This window comes from Peromyscus leucopus, chromosome 20 (genome assembly GCF_004664715.2).
Source record: "Peromyscus leucopus breed LL Stock chromosome 20, UCI_PerLeu_2.1, whole genome shotgun sequence".
Lineage (NCBI taxonomy): Eukaryota > Metazoa > Chordata > Mammalia > Rodentia > Cricetidae > Peromyscus > Peromyscus leucopus.
In genome coordinates, this window is record NC_051080.1 from 4792111 (window position 1) to 4799795 (window position 7685).

Below are 7685 nucleotides of genomic sequence, written 5' to 3' on the forward strand. Positions count from 1 at the left end.
GACTCTTACAAATCTTATTAATGCAATGAAAATATTTTGAATATTAAAGTCAACAGTAAGTGAAAATAATATGATGTTTTATAAGAACTTGAGATATCTTTACATTTTGGTACCAATAACATTTTTGTTTTGTTTTTTGAGACAGGGTTTCTCTGTGTAGCTTTGGAGCCTGTCCTAGAACTTGCTCTGTAGACCAGGCTGGCCTTGAACTCACAGAGATCCGCTTGCCTCTACCTCCCGAGTGCTGGGATCAAAGGTGAGTGCCACCACCACCCAGCCCAATAACATTTTTAAAGGCTTTATATGTTTTCACAGTCTTGTCATGGTGCTTAAAGCTCCTAGTAGTGGCCTTTAATCCCAGCACTCAGAAGGCAGAGTCACTCAGATCTCTGTGAGTTCGAGGCCAGCCTGGTCTACAGAGCTAGATCCAGGACAGGCACCAAAACAACACAGAGAAACCTTGTCACCAGGATGGAAGGATGGAGGACTTGGACTTCTTATAAGTCCTTCAGTAAGATCTCTGGCAAGCAATCTGTGCCTGATAGATTCCTTTCCTGCTCCACTAACAACCTGGGGAGGTATGCATGTGTGCGTGTGGTGTGTGTGTGTGTGTGTGTGTGTGTGTGTGTGTGTGTGTGTGTGTGTGTGTGTTGCTTTTCTAGTAATGGGGTTGGGATACAGGATGCATGTTTTTCAGAACAGAGTTAACCTACCTGATCAAATAGGACATTGTCTGCAAAACCAAAACAACAATAACCCAAGGGAAGCCAAGGCAGAGAGGGACTGTATGTGGGACTTGACCATAGCTCTGCTTGCATGGTTCATGGCCACAGGAGCCTCAAGATGAGGAGTCAGAAGTAATGTGGAAAGGTCTGTGTGGAGAAAAAGGGACAAGAATCTTTTAGAAAGAACCCAGGCAAAGAGCCAGGGATGGAAAGCCGTGTAATCCTGTCACATATACTGTGGGAAGTTGACTCTGAAGAGCAGGGTAGGCATAACTTCCTGATTAGATAAGTCATCTCAAAAAGAGAGGTGTGTACAGCTGGGATACTGCAGATGTCAGCGGGCCACTGGGAAGGAGCAGGAGCCAATACCCTGAAGGCTCTGGTTTAGTGGAAAGCTGGACAATACCCATGAGTAATGGGGGCCTGGATTAAAGAACAGGAAATTATAGAAAAGGAAGTAAAAGATGGAGATTCTAGAAGTAAAAAAGTTAGAGGCTAGAGAGATGGCTCAGTGGTTAAGAGCACGCACTGTGCCAGGCAGCGGTGGCGGCGCACGCCTTTAATCCCAGCACTCGGGAGGCAGAGGCAGGTGGATCTCTGTGAGTTCGAGGCCAGCTTGGGCTACAGAGCGAGATCCAGGAAAGGCGCAAAGCTACACGGAGAAACCCTGTCTCGAAAAACAAAAACCAACAAAACAAACAAACAACAAAAGAGTGCGCACTGCCCTTGGGCAGGGTCTGAGTTTGGTGCCCAGGCCCATGTCAGGCGACTCACAGTACCTGTCTATTTCCACGAGCTTCAAACCTTCTCCTGAACACCACGAACACTTCCCACAGGCACACCCACCCCATGTAAACATATACACATGATTAAAAAATAAAGGCAGGGAATATAGCTCCGTGTAGAATGTTTGCCTTGCACACGCAAGGCCCCAAGTTAGATTCTTAGCACAAAAAAATATTAAATATAAATCTTTTCAAAAAGTTAATATAGTGATGAATTATTTTAACAAGGTTGTTGCCAGTCTAGACAAAAATAAAGGGAGTGGGAAACCCATGAACTTGAGACTAGGTCAATAGAAATGGACCAAATGTAACACCTACTAAAACCCAACTCCCCCAACTAAGCACTCAAGGCGTGTGGAGCAATGTCAGATGACTGTGGAGTCCCAGAAAGAGAAGGGCAAAGGAATATTTCCAAATGACGGAAGAATAAACTTCAGATTCAAGCGCAGAGAACCTAAGCGGGGTAAATACTCAAAACAAACTAACAAAAAAAACATACCTAATTATATCACAGAGAGACCTGAAGCCAAAGACAAAAGAGAATTTTTAATTAAATGTTTATTTTAATTTTACACACACACAGGTGCTTTGCCGGCATGCATATCTGTGTATCACGTGCCTGCCTGGTGCCCAGGGAGGCAGATGAGGGCATCAGATCCCCTGGGACTGGAGTTACAGATAGTTATTTGCTGCCATGTGGGTGCTGAGATTCAAACCCAGGTCCCCTGCAAGAGCAGCCAGTGCTCTTATCTACCAAGCCATTTCTCCAGCCCCAAGAGGACGTCTTAAAATTAGCCATTAAAAAAACCCAAAAAGATGCCGGGTGGTGGCGGCGGCGGCGCACGCCTTTAATCCCAGCACTCGGGAGGCAGAGGCAGGTGGATCTTTGTGAGTTCGAGGCCAGCCTGGGCTACCAAGTGAGTTCCAGGAAAGGCGCAAAGCTACACAGAGAAACCCTGTCTTGAAAAACCAAAAAAAAAAAAAAAAAAAAAAAAAAAACCCCAAAAAGATGCCTGGGTGTACCTCAACAGAAAAGTAGTTGCCTAGCATGTGTGAAGCCCTGGGTTTGAGAGTCAACCACACATGCACATGGGCACACACACACACACAGACACACACACAGACAGACACACACACACACACACACACACACACACACACACACACACACACACGAAAAAAGAAAGCAGCCTTCTCATTAGACACTTTGGCAACCAGATGGTGCCTGAGGCCCAGCTGTTTCCCTGCCTTGTAGGTACACAAGATCACCAAGTAGCCCCGGGAGCTATTAGCTTAGATTTCCGTTAGCTGCACAAACAATTGGCTAGAATACAACAGTGGCTAGCGTCCCACGAGGCACGGGCCCTCTAGTTCTCCACAGGCCTTTCCTCCCATGCCACGAGGACCTGGGTGGGTTTCCTCTCCACCCCACAAAGGCAGCAGTCCCTAGCTGGGGAAGGCAAAGAGGAGCCTGGGTATGCTGTGCTCGTCACTAACCTGAATGTCCCTCAACCCTCGGCAGGACTCGAGAACAACCAGAGCCTGAGTGCAGCTGGCTCAGCAGCCGGAGCCCGGCTGAGGAACCGCTACGGCTGCTTCCCGAGCGGAGCAGTCAGTAATAACGTGGGGCTGTCCAGAGGATTCAGGGGTGCTCTCCCGTCCTCCAGTGGTGAGCGACCTGAGCCCGCTGGTCTTGCTTCCTGGGAGAGTTCCTTGATGGCGGAAGCCACTAGGAGGCAGCAAAGTGCTTGTTTAAGAGGCTCAGGGACCTGGTCCCGGAGAAGAGGCGGCATTACAGCCGCTTAGGAACCACAGCGAGGTGCATGGGTGCTGCAGAAGTTCGAGGGCCACGGGGGAGGGGCCGGCCGCCAGGGGGTCCACGGGGGACGGTGCCCGGCTGTGTGTGGACAGCAAGTTCGGCGAAGGGGGAGGAAAGACAAAGGATTCCGGACCATCCTCTGAGCATCTGGATCCCACAGCTAATCGGTGGTGGCCAGTCTTCTCTCCTTCAAGCTCCTTTGCCTGGCTACCCATCCCCATAGGGCCCTCAGCACTGCGGGGCAGAAATGTGTCCTTGCAAATGACTGTTTAGGCAACTACTTTTAAGAGGCAGAGCCAGGCGGATCTCTGTGAGTTCGAGGCCAGCCTGGGCTACCAAGTGAGTTCCAGGAAAAGCGCAAAGCTACACAGAGAAACACTGTCTCGAAAAACCAAAAAAAAAAAAAAAAGAATTCTGCCAAACACATGCCACGTCCTCATTCATTCATTCACTTGCTCATTCAACAAATATGGGAAGCACTTGACACTAGGCACCCTGCCCAGAGGTCTGTGCACACCGTAGAAACCAAGTCAAGCTCCTCTGAAGGACTAGGTCGCCCCTCCCCGGCCCGTGGAACTGCCTGCTCTTGTATCCGAGCTTGACTGTGCTTCTGCTTGGAAAGCAGATCAAATTACATGACTTTGTATTTACTGGTTGATCGATTGTTTTTGAGGCAGGGTCTCACTATTTAGGCCTCGATGGTCTGGAATGCGCTGTTTGCACCAGGCTGACCTCAAACTCAGGTATCCACCTGCCTCTGCCTCCTGAGTGCTGGGATTAAAGGATGTGCCATCATATCCGGCCACTGGTTGATTTCTTAATCACTTTTTTAACACCTACTGTGGTGTCGCGTTTTGTACTAAGCACTGAGGACACAAATATGAATAAAACACTTTCAATGAGCTTACCACAAGCACCGGGTCCTAGTAAAGTTCTGAAATGTCACAAAAATAACACTAGGTTCTTATACTCCTGAAAACTCACCATTCATTCATCTGTCCGTCTGTCCGTCTATCCGTCCGTCTCTTCATCCGTCCGTCCATCCATCTGTCCACCACACATTCAGCGATGGCTTCCTGGTGTGCTGTGCTGAGATTTTTGTGTGTGTGTGTGTGATTATGACACTGGGATGTCACGTCTCTTTCCACTCTGCAGACAGAGAGGTGAACTGTGGTGGGCTGGCAGACCCGGAAAAGCAGCCATGGCAAGTGTAGTAACGGGAGACGAGGAGAAGTGATGGTCACTCAGGAAAGGCCGTAGGGCTCAGAGGGATTTCAATCAGTGTCGAAGGAGGGAAAGACAGAATTACTGCAGGTGGGCAGATATCTGAGGGAGGAGGAACAGACAGGGAAATCGAGAAGAATAAAACCCCATTTATAAAAACTCAAAGGTTTTCAGTCAAGTGGAAGACAGACTAGCGAACCTCACCACATCCTCCCTGTGACCTCTCCATGCTCTTGGGGGTTGCCCTCCACGGTCCCGTTAGTTATCTTCTGCCTGCCTTGGGGGTGCCGGGCACGACAGCCCATTGCTTGGATTCTCTCCCAAGATGACTTTATCTTGCCATGTGGCTGTACTTGTCACATAGACGAAAGATTCCCACATGCCCTCCACTTCTACCCTGAGAGCTGCAGAGCACACATACAACTGAGCACCTCTCTCTAACACGTCTGTTAGATTCGTTAATTTTACTTCGTTTTTTATAATAAGTCTTTTTTTTTTAAGATTTATTTATTTACTATGTATACAGTGTTCTGCCTGCATGTTCACCTGCAGACCAGAAGAGGGCGCCAGATCTCATTGCAGATGGTTGTGAGCCACCATGTGGTTGCTGGGAATTGAACTCAGGACCTCTGAAAGAGCAGTCAGTGCTCTTAACCTCTGAGCCATCTCTCCAGCCCGTTAATTTTACTTCTTGTGTGAGTGTTTTGCTTGCATGTTTGTGTGCACAATGTGTGCATGCTTGGTGCTCACAGAGGTCACAAGAGGGCATTGGATCCCCTGGAACTGGCGTTAAACGACCGTGTGGGTGCTAGGAATCGAACCCACAACCAAACATCTCAAACGCTGCCCACTGTACCTTCCCCAGCTCATCCAGATCAAGCCCATGTTTCCATTTCAGCCCAAACCTGCATTTCTCCTCTGCTCCTCTCAGAGTGCACGACCACCAGCCTCCTTCTGCCACGGCAGGCATCTCTTGCACCCCCATATCAGTCGATCCCCATTAGGCACCTTATGTGTCTTCTCTCTGGTGAGCACCCTAAGTTAGGCCATCAACTGGGGTCTCAATACACATTTTAAAAACATTTTATGTGTATGAGTGTTTTGCCGGCACATATGTCTGTGCACCTGCGTGCCTGGGATCCACAGAGACCAGAAGAGGACACTGGATCCCCTGGAACTGGAGTTACACACAATTGTGAGCTGCTATGTGGGTGCTGGGAATCAAACCTGGGTCCTCTGGAAGAACAGCCAGTGCTCTAACCACGGAGCCGTCGCTCCAAGCTGCCGAGGTCTCTTTAGTTTTTTTCTCTTGCAAACTGTTCCATACTAGGCTGGAGAGATCTATACTGTAGATGTGATAGAACATCTGCACTTAAAAAACTCTTTCATGGCCATTTCTCTCTCTCTCTCTCTCTTTCTCTCTCTCTCCCTCCCTCCCTCCCCTGTCCACGCGCGCCCGCGGGGCCCCCCCCCTTTGTTTGTTTGTTTCTCTAACAGCTCTGGCTGTCCTGGATCTCACTCTGTAGTTCAGGCTGTCCTCCAACTCACAGAGATCCACTTGCCTTTGCCTCCTGAGTGCTGGGATTAAAGGCGTGTGCCACCACCACTTGGTGGCTCTTACTTTTCTTAAGAAAATGTTTAATCACTCTGTAAAGCCTTGGTACCAGCCCTTTAACTGGCTATAGGGTACTCCATTACTTAGATGTACTATACTGCTGATTGGTCCTCTAGTGATAAGTGTCTGTGTGTTTTCTAAACTTTTGCTATCAATGCTTTAAATTTGTACATAGTTTATTTTCCATGTATGCAGGTATACTGGATCAAAAATCATATGGTGCTGTAATTCCAACAAGCAATGATAAATTTGCACTTCAACCCATCATCAAATCTTTGAAATTGTTGCCAATTTATAGGTGAAAAATTATATTTAAATGTAATTTAAATTTTCTTGTGAGGGACTTTAGTGGGTTTTTTTTTTTTAAACTACGTCTAAGGGTCATTTATCTTTTCTGTCAACAACCCATTTTCTTATACATTTTCTGCTCTTTTTCATATTGACTTGAAAAGATTTTGTATACACAAAGCAAATTATCTCCTTTGTCTGTGGTATGGGTTGCAAACCTCCCCCTGGTTTTCCATTTGTCTTTGTTTATGGTGTGCTTTTGCTCTGCAGAAATTATGGATTTTTCTGTTGACAGAATTTGTCTTTCTTATGCTTCGAGAAATCTTGTACCATCTTGAAAAATCCTCCCTCCACGATGATATTGTGAATTTGTGATTTTGCTCTTTTACATTTATTTAAACACAATTGATTCATATGGGTGTGATTTAGCGTGAGAGCTGAAGCGGGGAACCACATTATTTTTTTCCAGGTGGCTACACAGTTGTCTCAATAGTGCGCTAACTGTAATCTACCCCGTCCCTGCTGACAGACAATGCTGTCTTTATAACATACTAAATTCCTTTAATGTCTTGGATCTATTTCTGGTCCATTTGTTCTCTAGACGGAAACACTTAGCATGCCCTGGCGTTCTCTGGAGTTCACTGTACTATTTGGGAGGGCTTCCTCCCTCTCATTAACCTTCCTTTTCAAAATGCTCACGGCTAGCTGGTTGTGGCTGCCGCCACCGTTTCGGTCGGTATAAATTTCCACGGGAACTTTATATTCAGGTTCCGTAGTCTATTGGTATTTTTATTAGACCATATTAAATTTATAGATTAGTTTATGGGACGCTGACATCTTTATGACACTGGGCCTTTCTACTTGAAGATATACTGTGCCTTTCCATTTATCCAAGCTTCTTTCGGTGTCTCTTGCCAGCATTTTAAGTACCTAGATCTAGCACGGTTATGATTCGATTGCTGTTTCATTTACTTTGTTGTTTCAATTGAATAGCACATATTTTATTTCCTTATACTTCCTAATCAATCCATTTTAAAATGTCCATCCACTTATGCCTGTTTTGCTTAAAGCATCAAGCCTGGTGATCTGGGTTGGATTCCATGTGCACGCGCAAACACACACACACACACACACACACACACACACACACACACACCACAAATAAATGTAAACCTTGTCTTACTTGTATTTGCTCTTCAGTTGGTGTCCTTGGACTTTCCGAATAAGCC